This window comes from Nycticebus coucang, chromosome 11, assembly GCF_027406575.1.
Source record: "Nycticebus coucang isolate mNycCou1 chromosome 11, mNycCou1.pri, whole genome shotgun sequence".
In the NCBI taxonomy this organism is placed as follows: Eukaryota; Metazoa; Chordata; class Mammalia; order Primates; family Lorisidae; genus Nycticebus; species Nycticebus coucang.
In genome coordinates, this window is record NC_069790.1 from 94,930,560 (window position 1) to 94,944,944 (window position 14,385).

At 39.1% G+C, this 14,385-nt stretch overlaps 1 protein-coding gene across 1 annotated transcript in view; it reads left to right on the plus strand.

Annotated features, from left to right (window-relative positions):
• Positions 1-3,054: 3,054 nt before the first annotated feature.
• The window catches only part of ASB15 (ankyrin repeat and SOCS box containing 15), a 55,873-nt gene continuing 44,542 nt past the window's right edge, over positions 3,055-14,385 (plus strand). The window contains exons 1-2 of the mRNA XM_053553654.1: positions 3,055-3,153; positions 4,597-4,693. The gene's annotated coding sequence lies outside the window, so the exon portion shown is untranslated. The remainder of the gene's footprint in view (positions 3,154-4,596; positions 4,694-14,385) is intronic.

Genomic DNA, 14,385 nt, shown 5'->3' on the forward strand with positions numbered 1-14,385 from the left:
TGAGGGTTTCGGAGTGTTCAAAAGCTTTGTCTTCAATGTCAGAAATCTTTACTTCTGCTTGCTCCATTCTGTTACTGAGGGATTCTACTGTGTTTCTCAGATCTTTGAGGGATGCAACTTCTTGTCTCAATGTGTCAAAATCTTTGGTCATTTGGTCTTTGAATCCTTTGAATTCTTGAGATAACTTTTGGAATTCTAATTTGATCTTATTTGCTATCCAGATCCTAAATTCAATTTCTGACATCTCAGCTATTTGTTTGTGCATGGGATCTGGTGCTGTTTCTGTCCCATTGATCCTTGGGGGAATTGATCTACTCTGATTATTCATATTGCCAGAGTTTTTCTGATGATTTTGCCTCATGATTGTTTTTCACCATTGCCTCTGGCTGTCCTCAGAGTTGGGGAGGTATCTCTCCAAGATTAGACCCCAGCGGGATCACTCTATTGTTGCTGAATCTTTGTAGGGAGTGACCCTGTGTAGTTCCTCTGGGGCTGCTCTAGCTAGGGAGTTCTGGTTGTGGAAGCAGCTCCGGGTTGTGACACACCCGGATCCAGCAACAGGGCTGGGGGTGGTGCGCACGGTTCTGGGAGTGCCAGGTGCCCAGTGACTTTGGCACAGAGAGCCCAAGGCTCCAGAAGTCTCTGGCCAGGAGAAGAGCTCTGCGCAGAGGCAGGGAGGGCTCCGAAGGGCACACAGCTACCAGAGTCCCTGTGCAGATGAACGGGCTAGTGTGGAAGCTAGGAGGACACAGGAGGGAGGACGCAGGGTTGCGTCGCTCCTGCAGTTCCTGGTCAGGGAATGTGGAGGCCCGGTGGTTGCGGGTCATTGGTCAGGGGTCGCTGCACAGCTCTTATGGAGGTCTGGGCGGCGCAAAGCCCAGGAGTTTGAGGTTGCTATGAGACGTGACGTCACGGCACTCCACCCAGGGCAACAGCCCAAGGCTCCAGTGTGCCAAAACCGTCTCTCTCTGCCCCTAAGGATTAAGGCTGTAAGGCAGCTCCATCCTTGCCTTTAGGCTGCTCAGTTAGGAGGTTACTTTGACCCACCCAATCCTTGCTCTGAGACCCTGAGGGCGGAGCTTGCCGGGGCAGTTCTTTCACAATGGCTTCCTGCGCCCAGCTCAGTGGCTCAGTCTGGGGCCCCAGACAATGCCCAAAGTTCTCCACACTCCTGCTCAAGCTCTCCCCAAGGCAGTTCAACTGAGTGCCAAGTCCAAGAACACCGAAACAGTTCACAGGGAAGGCCTTTCTGGTTTACAGTCTCACTGCTGCTTGTACTTACAGTTGCCAGTGTGATTAGATCGATCGAACACACGCAACCACTTGCCAGTTTTTCACTGTTTTTGTCCTCCTCTTGGGGTCCAGAAGTCCCTTGCTGGCAAGGGACTTCCCCCCCTTTGAGGGGATGATATAGGCAGATCCCACCGGCCAGAGATGCCTGGAGTCTTGTCTCCCTAGACTGGCTGTTCCCAGTTGCAGGGAAGCTGTTACTCGGCCGCCATCTTTAATCTTTTTATTTTTTTTATTTTTGTCATTTCTGTTATGTTATGCATTATTCTAAATACTGTATGGTATAGTTAGATCTATGATTACTATCATGGAAATAAATAAAACAGGTATAAGTGCATAAAATAGACATAAGTTAAGAACAGAAATATTATTGAAATGTGCTAAATCACATTTTAAACCGTTTGGTTCACATTTTTTCCATACATTTGCATTATACTGTAAAGTTTCATGTGAAATTTTAATATTGTAAGTAAAAAAGTACTGTATAAACGTTAAAGGGTTTCATCATACCAGTTGCTATTTATAAGACTTATTTACTGAAAAATTCCAGATTTGATTAATAATTTAAAAATGTGCACAGTGATCTAAACTTCATCCTTCACTGTGTCAACAGTTAAAAATGGTATAAACATAAAATATTTCTCAGAATTTGCTTCTAGGATGATAGTTCAAGAGGAATTATGGCCTCTCATTTCAGATGTATAGCTTTTCAAATTTTGAAGCTTTTGTTTCAAGGAGCAAATTCGCCACCACCCACGTGTTTATTCATTAACACTGTGTACAAGGAAAAGGTCAGAGAGCCAAGAAGAAAAACAAAAGCATATAGTGTTCCCAGAAGCCTAGGAAGTACAGTTTCAGGAAAGAAAGAAGGCATCAAAGGCAGCAGATCCAATAGAGGGTCTGTAAAACAAGAAATGGAAATGAATTTAAAATAAGACACAGGGTTCTGATGCAAGTTAGAAACTAAGAGGCCACTGAGATTGTCAAGAAGTGCTGCCTAGTGTGGTGGGATGGACAGAAGCCAGATGGCGTTGTGAATGGTGACGGAGGCCGGGTTAATCCAAGGATAGCCATGTCAAAACAAATGTAAGGCAGTTTGTTTTCATTAGAAAATCTGCATGATAGTAAACTCACCCCCCTTTTTTTAAAGAATACAAACAATCTTCCTCAATTAAAATTCCAACATTCTGCTTGTTTTATTAATGCCTCTGCTCCTCGCTGCTTTTAGATTATTTATGCTTGATAACTTGACCTAAAAATTCTTGATCAGAGTAGATGTCACTGACTGCCCATCTGTGTATGAGACGGGGGCAGTTATTAAATGAAAGACAGTCAATTAGTATAACAAGAAGATTGCATTTAATGACATCTGACCTCCGACTTCTCATTTTTCATCTAAAAGAGAATGATACATAGTGTGAGTTAAGATTTGTATAAAGTGGGTTAAAGTCTGCCCGTATACAGACTGCGGATTTTTCTCTTGAACACAAATACCTTTAGAATATGTTTTAATTCTATTTAAATTGTTTCATCTTGCTCCTTCAGCAGGAGCCTGCATTGCAGCTGAATTGGCATATCCTTTGTTTTCATGAGAGACCTTTGAACCAATCAGGATAGGATAATCTTGTTGTACCTCCGTGGGCTTGTGTTTCTTTTGATGGGAGTCCGGAGAAGTCATGGGTAATACTTTACCATGTGCCAGGGACCGCTCATGTTTCGTGTGTACAAGGTCAGATCTTAATTTAACCACCAACTGGATACTTAATTTTAGATACACAGAGGAACACATTGGCTCCAGGGCACTTCCTCTGGTTTAGGAAGGCAAGTCCCGGAATAAGAATGACAAGATGATCATTCCAAAAGGTGAGATTATGAAATATTTGATCTGATCTGTACCTCACCAAAGGGCTTATTGAGTTGTTTGGTTTTGGTAATATTTTAAACAGATGGAAATATAAATTGTGGTAGCTACTCATTTCTTTCTAATTGATCACCTGTGGGCTTGTCTGTCTGGGGCCTTTTTAACTTATAAAATAAAGCCAGGGTTGTTTCATTTGTTCATAGACCATCAACTCAATTGCATAATTATTAAGCATAACAAAAAATTGTATCATGGCAAAAACAGATCAAGAATGAATATCCTTATGGGATGTGTCAATATACCTGTTACAGAATCCTACATGGGTCTTAGCTGACCCATACTTTCTGAGAAAAAGTTAAATGATTTTTTTAAAATAAATCAATCCCTTTCAAGTTTTTTTCTATCACTTGTTGCAAAAGATGAATGCTTTATGAAAAAGAATGAATTGAATCAAATTTGCTACTGCAAATTATATATTCACAAAATGTTGAAGTTGGCAGTTCTTAAAATTTATGATACCATCATCCATATGGTTCTTAAATGAACAATTAACTTCTAAGGAATCTCTGATGCCTAAAATTGTTTGATTTCCATGAAATAGCAGTGATACAGATAAGGGAAGTCCTATCACTGCTTTCTGCTGAAAGCATTAAATTATTGTAATAAAAAATTACAACCTTACACTTCAGCTGTTCTCATGAGAATACCTTTTTTTTAAATAAATTTTTGCCTAAATTCTTTATGAGTTTGCTTGTTTTTTGCTTAAAACTCTTTTAGAAACCTTCTTCCTGAGGCTTATGAATTTTTAGCTTACAAAAGAAGACCACCCTCTTTTCATTAATACCTTCAGAGTAGCTAGGTCCTCAGTATAGTAAGGTGGTTAAGCCTGTGTGGCTTCCATTGACCAGGTTATATCCCACATCCTCACTGCTCACTAGAAGTGTGGGCTTAGGCAAATTACCTGTCCACTCTGTGCTTCACTTTATTCATTTGTAAAGCAGGGGAAAGTATGTCATCTAAATTAAATGATATAATCAATTTAATGCATGTATCATGTCTTTCACAGGTGTCAGCTATAATGATAAATTATAACAAGTGTTTAGTTATAATGATAAATTATATTAACATTGAACAAGTGTTAGTTATAATGATAAATTCAATATAATAAATATGTATTGAGGACCGTCTGTGTGTTTGTGTGCTAAACTTTGAAAAAGAGTGAAGAGATTCGTGTTGTTTCTGGAGAAAAATCTAAAATACAAAGGCAGCAAACTCCCTGAGGGCGTGGGTCCTGTAAGTCTGGGTTTAGCCCTGTTCCTGGAACACAGCAGACCCTGAATACATATTTTGAATGAACAAATAGGATGGTCTGAACATCCTTAGGAAATAAATAATAAGAAATAATAGGTCAACTCTCCTCCTTCATTTTTTTTTTTTTTTGATAGGCCCTGGTAGAGTGCCCTGGCATAATAGCTCACAGCAACTTCAAACTCTTGAGCTAAAGTGATCTTGCCTCAACCTCCCACGGAGCTGGGATTACAGGTACCTGCCACAATGTCCAGCTAGTTTTAGTTCTGTTTTGTTTTTTCCTTTCTTCTTCTTCTTCTTCTTTTTTATTTTTTTTTATTTTAGTAGCAACAGGGTCTCACTCTTGCTCAGGCCTGCCTCGAACTCCTGAGTTCAGGCAATCTACCCGCCTTGGAGTGCTAGGACTAGGCGTTACAGGCGTGAGCCACCACGAAACCATGAATCCACGCTAATGACATCACACTGGTCAGTTAGATGCCAGGCAGCTGCACCAAGGCAAGTGACAAGAGGGTAGCTTTTAGTAAGGTGGCACTGTAGATACACTAAACCAGTGTAGAGCAGAGAGTGAGAAGTATTCTGTACTGGGTCTCAGCCACCAGCCCTTCTTCATCTTTTTGATTAGTAGAGCAGAGGAATGTATTAAATACTGTGCATCTGTATTTCAACAAGGAATTTGACAATATCTCTTGATGATGGTCTTGTTATCAAAAAGGAGACATTAATACTAGACGGTATTGTCTTTGAGAGGATTTGTAACTAGATAAACAGCTTTTTTCAGAGGGTGCTAAATAATGGATCAGTGTCAGCCTGGAGACCTCTGTCCTGTGCCAGTTTTTGTTCAACATTTATCATTATCAGTGAAACGTAAGGACTTATGGAAGGCATGCTTATTGAGTCAGCAAATAGACCAATACTTGGAGAGAGAGTGTGTGCATATTCAATCTTAGCAGATGGAAATTAATGTCAAATGTTAAAAAGGTGATATATAATAGGAACAAAGAGGCCTGTGTAGAACTGCACAGTTAACAACGTGGAGAAAACTCACGACTTGTAGAATTTGGAGCAACAATGGTCCAACTCAAGAGTATGAACATGATAGCCCCAAAATCGATCTGAGCTTGAGCTAAATTAATGAAAGTATAGTGTTTAAGGAGAGGGAGGGGGAAGGGGTCACACTCTTGAACTTGTGTTGGTCTGACTGCGCCTGTTTTGCTGCATCCAGAGCCACTTTTAGAAAGAGAGAGGGAAATGAGTTTTACAGTAATGCAATGAAGACTGACTGCAGAATGTGAAATCATGTTGTAGGGAGCGTAATTATCAAAGGAGAGACGTCTCAGTGGAGACCTGACAGCTTCCCTGGGAGATATTTAAAGGCCTGTCCTGTTGTAGAGGAACAACATTTTCTCAGGGTGGCTCTTGGAAAAGAAAAATAGAACTATCAAATAATATTTTTTTTTTGTTTTTGTTTTTTTATTGTTGGGGATTCATTGAGGGTATAATAAGCTAGGTTACACTGATTGCATTTGTTAGGTAAAGTCCCTCTTACAATCATGTCTTGCCCCCAGAAGGTGTGGCACACACCAAGGCCCCACCCCTCTCCCTCCTTCCCTCTCTCTGATTCAATTTCACAGTTTTTCCTAATTTTTAAAGTCACCCAAAGGTGAAGGGCTGTGTAGAGGTAGTAATCTCCCTGTCACTTTAGTATTCAAGCTGAATCTGGCCCATTCCTTGTTGGATAAGTCATAAATGAAGGTCACAGGTGGAGCTACCTAATGGTCTTTAATTCAGTGATTTGTAAGGTCTTTAAGTTCAATGATTCTAGGGGGATATGAGAAGGCAATAAGGGTGTCAGAGTGGCTGTTCAAGAGTGAGGAATAGACCTAAAACTGCCAGAATCCTGCTTTCCCATCTCAGTGGAGTTGAATAACAGAAATTGCAACATGTCAGACACAGCCAATCAAGTAGGCCAGGGATTTCAACCAAGGATTTCAATGGATCAGTGTCAGCCTGGAGACCTCTGTCCTGTGCCAGTTTTTGTTCAACATTTATCATTATCAGTGAAATGTAAGGACATATGGAAGGCATGCTTATTGAGTCAGCAAATAGACCAATACTTGGAGAGAGAGCGATACTTCAATTGCTTATTGAGTCAGCAAATAGACCAATACTTGGAGAGAGACCAATACTTCAATTGCTTGACCAGAAAAAAACTGACCTCACCTTCCTCAAGAACCACTCCTCACTAATTAGCAGAAAATAAACTATCACGTGCCATATATAACAACTTGGGTCTTGAGGCCTATGCTTGGATGATTCAGGTAAATGGATAGGTCTCTCCAATTTCTGCTCCTTCACAAACCAAGAAACTCCCCCCACCAGGTTTTATGGGCTTTACTGTCCATTTGCACAGTTTCTTCTATTCTTGAGGTTGCCAAGGTTCCTGGCCTGCTCAGCCTGGAGAGTAGATAGCAGGTTAGTTCTCCTGAGAGGGCTTTGTGTGACTTGGCTCTCTAAAGTCAGCCTCAGTTCTATTTTGTTTTTGGTGGGGAGGGTGGTGAAAACACTTAAGAACTATCCCTTATCAAATTTCAAGTATGGTTACATTGTTGTACATTAGATCTCCAAAATTTATTTATCCTGTTTAACTGAAACTTTGTACCCCTTGGCCAACATCTCCCTATATCCCCTTGTCCCAGCCCTTGGCAATCACCATTCTACTCTTTGTTTCTATGAGTTGTAGTTTTTAGATTCCACATATAAGTAAGAGCTTACAAATATGTCTTTCTGAGTCTGTCTATTGAATTTACCATGGTGTCCCCCATGTTCATCTATGTTGTCACACATGGCAGGATTTCCTTCTTTTTAAAGGTTGACTAATAGTCCATTGTAAATACATGGCCCATTGTCTTCATCTGTTCATCTCTCGAGGGACATTTATGTGGTTTCCATGCCTTGGCTGTTGTGAATAGTGCTGCAAGGGACATGGAAATACAGATATTTCTTCATTGATTTCAATTCCTTTGGACAAATGCCCAGAAGTGGGTCATAAGGTAGTTCTAGTTTTAAATTTTTGAAGAATATTCATACGATTTTTCATTGTGGTTATAACAAAAACAAAAACTGTCACCATGTAAAGAGATGAGTATGTTACTTAGCTTGATTGTGGTGAATGTTTCACAGTGTATACACATATCAGGTCATCAAGATGTACACTGTAAATACAGACAGTTTTTCATTGTCAATTATACTGTAATAAAATGGAAGGAAAATGTCAATCTTAGACCCTAAAAGTGGCTGGTCATTTCTAGTCAAAGAAACATCATACTTAAATTGACACCTTAGCCATTAATATTAATACCATTAAATATTCTTCAAGTATGTGGATTTTAATAACTATATAGTCTTTGATTGTGCATCCAATAAAGTCTTATACAAGTTTCCTATTGTTGGACATTTATGTTTTTTCTAATGCTTTGGTAGTTTAAATAGAGCTGAGATAAACATTCTCAGATAAAATTATTTTTTTCACATCTCTGATTATTTCTATAAAATAGATTCCTAGATGGAGCCTTACAAACAAAGGAGAAGGCTTTTTTAAAGCATTTTATTCCACTAGTTTGTGATCAGGGTATGTCTACTAAAAAGTTGCCTCTTCAAGAGCCATTCTTGCTCCACTCTTTTCTATTCTATAAGTTTATATTCCCCTACAAATCCATGAACTTATAAACTTAAGGCTTCTTCCTAAACTGTTGTGAGTATAGTTTTTTAAAAGCTAACATGTACCTTCCTACATTTCTATCTAGTTGAATTTGAATTAGAGTAAACATTTCTACTTTTGTGATATGAAACTGGAGATCAGCAAAACTAGTACAACAGGTTCTCATCTGAGTATGTTTACATAGAAATTAAACATCAATCAGCAGAGCCCTAAAGTTAAAGGTGAGTTTGGCAAAAATGCATCTATCACCTATAGAAGAAAGGCAAGGTTAATCTATTCTTTGGCTAATTTAAAGAGTGGTGTATATTTGATCATTCAATTATTTATTCATTAAGCAAATACTTACTCTTTATCACGTGCCAGATTCTGTGCTCAGTGTCTAGAGAGAACATTTTGCCTTTTATATATTTCTAAAATGTTGAGTTACATCTCCTTGAGGCAACATAAAAGCAGCATTTTTTTGCTGGACTAGCATTGTTTGCATGTGTGTGTGTTTTAAATTTATCAGCAGAATGTCCTGTGCTGTTACCAAAAAAAGATGCTATTTAAACTCATCTAATGTTGGAAGATGGAACAATAAGTCCCCATTATGCATAAGATTCCTTTCAAGTAGAAAATGCAAAAAACCGTAAGAGGGAATTGCTGTAACTTATTCTCTGTAAGTAAAAGTTACCTGTAACTGGAAGGTGGAATTCAATTCTGATAGAGTTATATGTCTCTCTGAAATCTCTGAAACCATTTATCTGATTTGCCACTTTATGCTACAAGAGTCTAAAAACAATAACTGTTTAGCCACCAAATAAAAAACAAAGTTACAACAAAATTTTATGTAATTTATTTCACTATATCTTTAAAATTATATACATTATCATATACATCTTTTTTATATTTAAAATTATATACATTATTATATGCATCTTTTTTTTTTTTTTTGTAGAGACAGAGTCTCACTTTATGGGCCCTCAGTAGAGTGCCGTGGCCTCACACAGCTCACAGCAACCTCCAACTCCTGGGCTTAAGTGATTCTCTTGCCTCAGCCTCCTGAGTAGCTGGGACTACAGGCGCCCGCCACAACGCCCAGCTATTTTTTGGTTTCAGTTCAGCCGGGGCCGGGTTTGAACCCGCCACCCTCAGTATATGGGGCCAGCACCTTATGGACTGAGCCACAGGCGCCGCCCTATATGAATCTTTTATATATTATAAAAGAATAATGAAAATATGGGGAAAAATAAGAACTAGAATTGTTTTGAATATAGTAACTGTATTTTCTTAACATTACCAAAAAAAGAAAATGGACTTTAAATCTTGCTCTTCCTCTGATAGGATAAATACTGATGATTCTCTCTCGGACCTCCTGTAGATGAGCTCAATTCAAGAACTAGAGCAGTTTCAAAAAAAAAAAAAAATTACTCAGGAAATACGTGTCCCCTGTTTCATGCAGCAAAATCCTTCACCTCCTTCAGAACATAAGGATTTATGTTTGAGCTGACCTTGTATAAGACTGTAAAAAAAATATCTACTGTATTGTTTTTTCTTATTACCTCCCACTAGATCTCAGCCTTAGACCTTTTGCTATATTCCCAGCTTCATGCCATCCCCAGTTATTATTCCAAGAGATCCTGGCTCTACCCTGAGGGCTGGCATGATAGTAGTGGCAATATACATGGAATGCTGTAAAATGGAACGATAAGCCCTAAAGGACAGAATCTCTTCCTGACGATGTAACAGGTGTGGGGGGGTCAGGGAGGGGGAATAATGTGATATTTGTGGACAGAGAGCCCATGCTTGCACCATGGAAGTAACCATCCATTCTGCATACTCTTAAAGCCATCCCTGTGTAAGACCAATGGAGATGGTTTCAATTTTGTTAAATGCCCAAGACAGAGTGTGAAGGGAGGTGGAACAAACAGTCTTGAATGTAATAAGGATTAAGCCAACTCAACAGTTCATGGGGACCAAAGTTACATGTGAGCTTGTTCAGAGAAAAGAAGATCCCTGGTGCCATGCTGTGGGAACTACCATATTTCAAAGGAAGCTCTGAGGGATGTCCCAAATGTACCCATACCTTACAGCAAGGCATTAGCATGGATCATAGATTAGAGGCAGCTTAGATAATCTGATATAAGAAGCTGTATAAGCTTCTGATATAAGAAGCATGTTCTTTCCTATAACAGACCTCACAGGATGGTACCAAGCTGCTGACCATTCATTCAAGCACCACCTGGTATGTTGATGCTGTCTTTTGGGTAGTAATGCTTAGACTCCAAGACAAAAAGTACAGGATGAAGGCAAGCTTCACCTCGGACCACCCTATGCAACATAAAGCCTTATTGCATGGAGACAAAGAAAAAGATTTATGTGTCTCTGGAAGCTATTTTTTATTTTTGGAAGTTATTGTCATTAAGAGCTGGCTGTTAAGAGCAAGATCAAAGTGTTTTCTTTTAAAAGCAACTGAGTATGGGATGTTTTCCAATAACTTCTAAAAGGCCTTAAAAATGGAGGTAGCCTCTGCTCTGTCCAGACTCCACTTATTAGCTCTGTGACATTGCATGGGTCTTTTAACCTCTTAAAGCTTCAGTTTCCACTTGTGCACAATGCATTTGTAATGCCTAAAATATAGAGTCAGAGTGAGGATTTAAAACAAGGTACTGTACCCAAATGCTTTGCACAATGCTTAACATAAAGCAAGCAAACTTTCTTTGTTCCAACTATATAAACTGAGGATTTAATTTAGCCTCTCTGTAAAGTAAACTAATAATCATTGATGTCCAAGGAATACATTTGCCATTTAGTAATAAAAAATCCTTCATTCATGAACATGAAAGAACTTCTGAGGATCCATGAGTTTCCTAAAATTTCATGCAAAATCTGGAGAGAGAATCCATAGACTTCATCAAATGTGTTCCTGACCCAAGCAAGGCTAACTGAGCTTTACGTCTTCATTTAAAGGTTAATTGTACCATATATTTGCCCAAGTTATTTTTTAAATCAGCTGCTTAAGGAGAACAAATGATCTCATTACTAGGCTTCTCCAGAATAAGATTGAATGTTAAATGTAAAATTATTTAAAATGAGTCAACCAATTTCTCTAGACTGTTAAGTGGCATGCCTGTAAACAAGTCTCAAAGAATGTCAAAACATTATCTGGTCTTTTCTCATACTTCTGAGTGAAAACTTTATTTAAATAATTTCCAGTACACTGTTGTTGGCCCTCAGTAGGGTTTTGGTCTTCATCATTTAAAATTTGAGGTATAGATATATCACTTTCCTCTTGACTGTCTCATTGCATCTTGTTGTCTCTTAAGTCCATTTCTGTAATGCTCCTCTGAGTGTGTGTCTGACACCTTAGTTCACCTGCACACATCTTCACTTCATCCCAGGCTTTCAGTAAAAAACGAGAGACAGCAGCATCAGGTTGGAGAAAGTCCACATAGTAAGAGTTTTCTCATCATTTCTGTCCTGCTGTCACTAGAGGTACAGAAGAGCTAAGAACTTTGGTGAGTTTCTTCTTGTTAGCAGTTAAAAGGACATTTAAAAAAAAATAAAAATCTTTCCACAGAGCAACTCAGTTCTCTGAGGAGCCTATGGTATGTTATGTCCTGGGAGCCCAAATTTCAAACAAGATTAGATTTGAGCTTGTGATTTAAATAGGGGAAAGGCTGTGTATCCCGTTACTAATCCCAGAACCACACGATCCCCCATCACCAGGGTAACGTCGGCGAGAAAGGCAACAGGCACTGCCACAGGTTTAACTTGGTCGCCTAACTGTGTTACTGAAGGACTCAGCCCAGGGCCACCAGAAATGAGTCAACAACTTTTCTCCAGGGAGCACGGAGAGCAGCCATTTGCTACAGTGGGATTAGAGGGAAAAGATAGAAAGGAAAAGAAAGTGATTTTTTTTTCCTCAGAAAACAAATTTTCTAAGTGAGAACATAAAAATGCACATATGTGAAGAACCCTTAAATCAAATCTAGAATGAGCAAGGATAAATGCAGGATGTTGGAAAATATTACATGTGAGGAGATATTTCAGATTAAACAAAGTCTGAAAAGACATTGGAGAATTCCAGCAAGGCCTTCCAGAGGAGGAACATCTGGAGCTAGGCTGTGGCAGTGTGGGCTGTAGGTGCAGAACATGGGCAGCCTTCATGAAGGAAGGGGAATAAGATAGAAAAGCACAGAAGAGGAAAAAATGAAGTCAAGCAGAGCTGTGAGCAAACAAATTTGTTTAGCTGGAAAAGAGACTCCATAGCTGAGGGAAATGGGTCAGTTCTAAGAAGAAAGCAGAGCCTGGATTATGTTTCATTCGTTGCTTATTAACTAATTAATGTATTCATTCAACACATCAACACATTAGAGCCCCTGGACAAAAAGATGACGGTTTAAGATTATAGACTAAATCCCTGCTGTTATTTAGTTACAAGACGAGGAGATAGACAATGAACAAATAAATAATAAATTAAAAGTAAAATACCCTCGGGATCTATTCAGTAAATAACATCCTCAGGGCTTGCATTAGCCTTTAGCAGAGATTGAGAAATTACAGGGTGAGGGAACATTCTTAGTGGAGCATTTTACTATCTATCTCCTGTGTGAGGGAACATTCTTAGTGGAGCATTTTACTATCTATCCCCTGTGTGAGGGAACATTCTTAGTGGAGCATTTTACTATCTATCCCCTGTGTGAGGGAACATTCTTAGTGGAACATTTTACTATCTGTCTCCTGTGTGAGGGAACATTCTTAGTGGAGCATTTTACTATCTCCTGTGTGAGGGAACATTCTTAGTGGAACATTTTACTATCTATCTCCTGTGTGAGGGAACATTCTTAGTGGAGCATTTTACTATCTCCTATGTGAGGGAACATTTTTAGTGAAGCATTTTACTATCTCCTGTGTGAGGGAACATTCTTAGTGGAGCATTTTACTATCTCCTGGGTGAGGGAACATTCTTAGTGGAGCATTTTACTATCTATCTCCTGTGTGAGGGAACATTCTTAGTGGAGCATTTTACTATCTCCTATGTGAGGGAACATTTTTAGTGAAGCATTTTACTATCTCCTGTGTGAGGGAACATTCTTAGTGGAGCATTTTACTATCTCCTGGGTGAGGGAACATTCTTAGTGGAGCATTTTACTATCTCCTATGTGAGGGAACATTTTTAGTGAAGCATTTTACTATCTCCTGTGTGAGGGAACATTCTTAGTGGAGCATTTTACTATCTCCTGGGTGAGGGAACATTCTTAGTGGAGCATTTTACTATCTATCTCCTGTGTGAAGGAACATTCTTAGTGGAGCATTTTACTATCTCCTATGTGAGGGAACATTTTTAGTGAAGCATTTTACTATCTCCTGGGTGAGGGAACATTCTTAGTGGAGCATTTTACTATCTATCCCCTGTGTGAGGGAACATTCTTAGTGGAGCATTTTACTATCTATCTCCTGTGTGAGGGAACATTCTTAGTGGAGCATTTTACTATCTGTCTCCTGTGTGAGGGAACATTCTTAGTGGAGCATTTTACTATCTATCTCCTGTGTGAGGGAACATTCTTAGTGGAGTATTTTACTATCTCCTGTGTGAGGGAACATACTTAGTGGAGCATTTTACTATCTCCTGTGTGAGGGAACATTCTTAGTGGAGCATTTTACTATGTCCATTTTACTATCTCCTGTGTGAGGAAACATTCTTAATGGAGCATTTTACTGTCTCCTGTGTGAGGGAACATTCTTAGAGCATTTTACTATCTCTTGTGTGAGGGAACATACTTAGTGGAGCATTTACTATCTCCCGTGTGAGGGAACATACTTAGTGGAGCATTTTACTGTCTCCTGTGTGGTCTCTGAACATTGTCACTATTCTTTCCCTCTGTCCTGAGGCTATAGTAAGGCCACTGCTGTGGAATACTGAATAACAGCATCATAATGATGTCATCAAGTTCACGTGCAGTCTTTCCTCAGGTCAAGACCCTTGTTTATTAGCATGTAGGGAACTGGCTTTAGAGTGCAGATTATCCAAACTTGGAAAATGAGAATTTGTAAATCTGTGTTTTGCAAATCACCTACAGAACACTGTTTGGTTTTTTCTTCCCCTGATTTTATATCCTACAATGTAAAATTTTGTGTGGAGAAAATATTTTTGCTTGAAAATACGTTAATCAAAGACAATTTCATACTGGACAGTCAACCCAGCTGTAGAACTGTTTGATTTCTA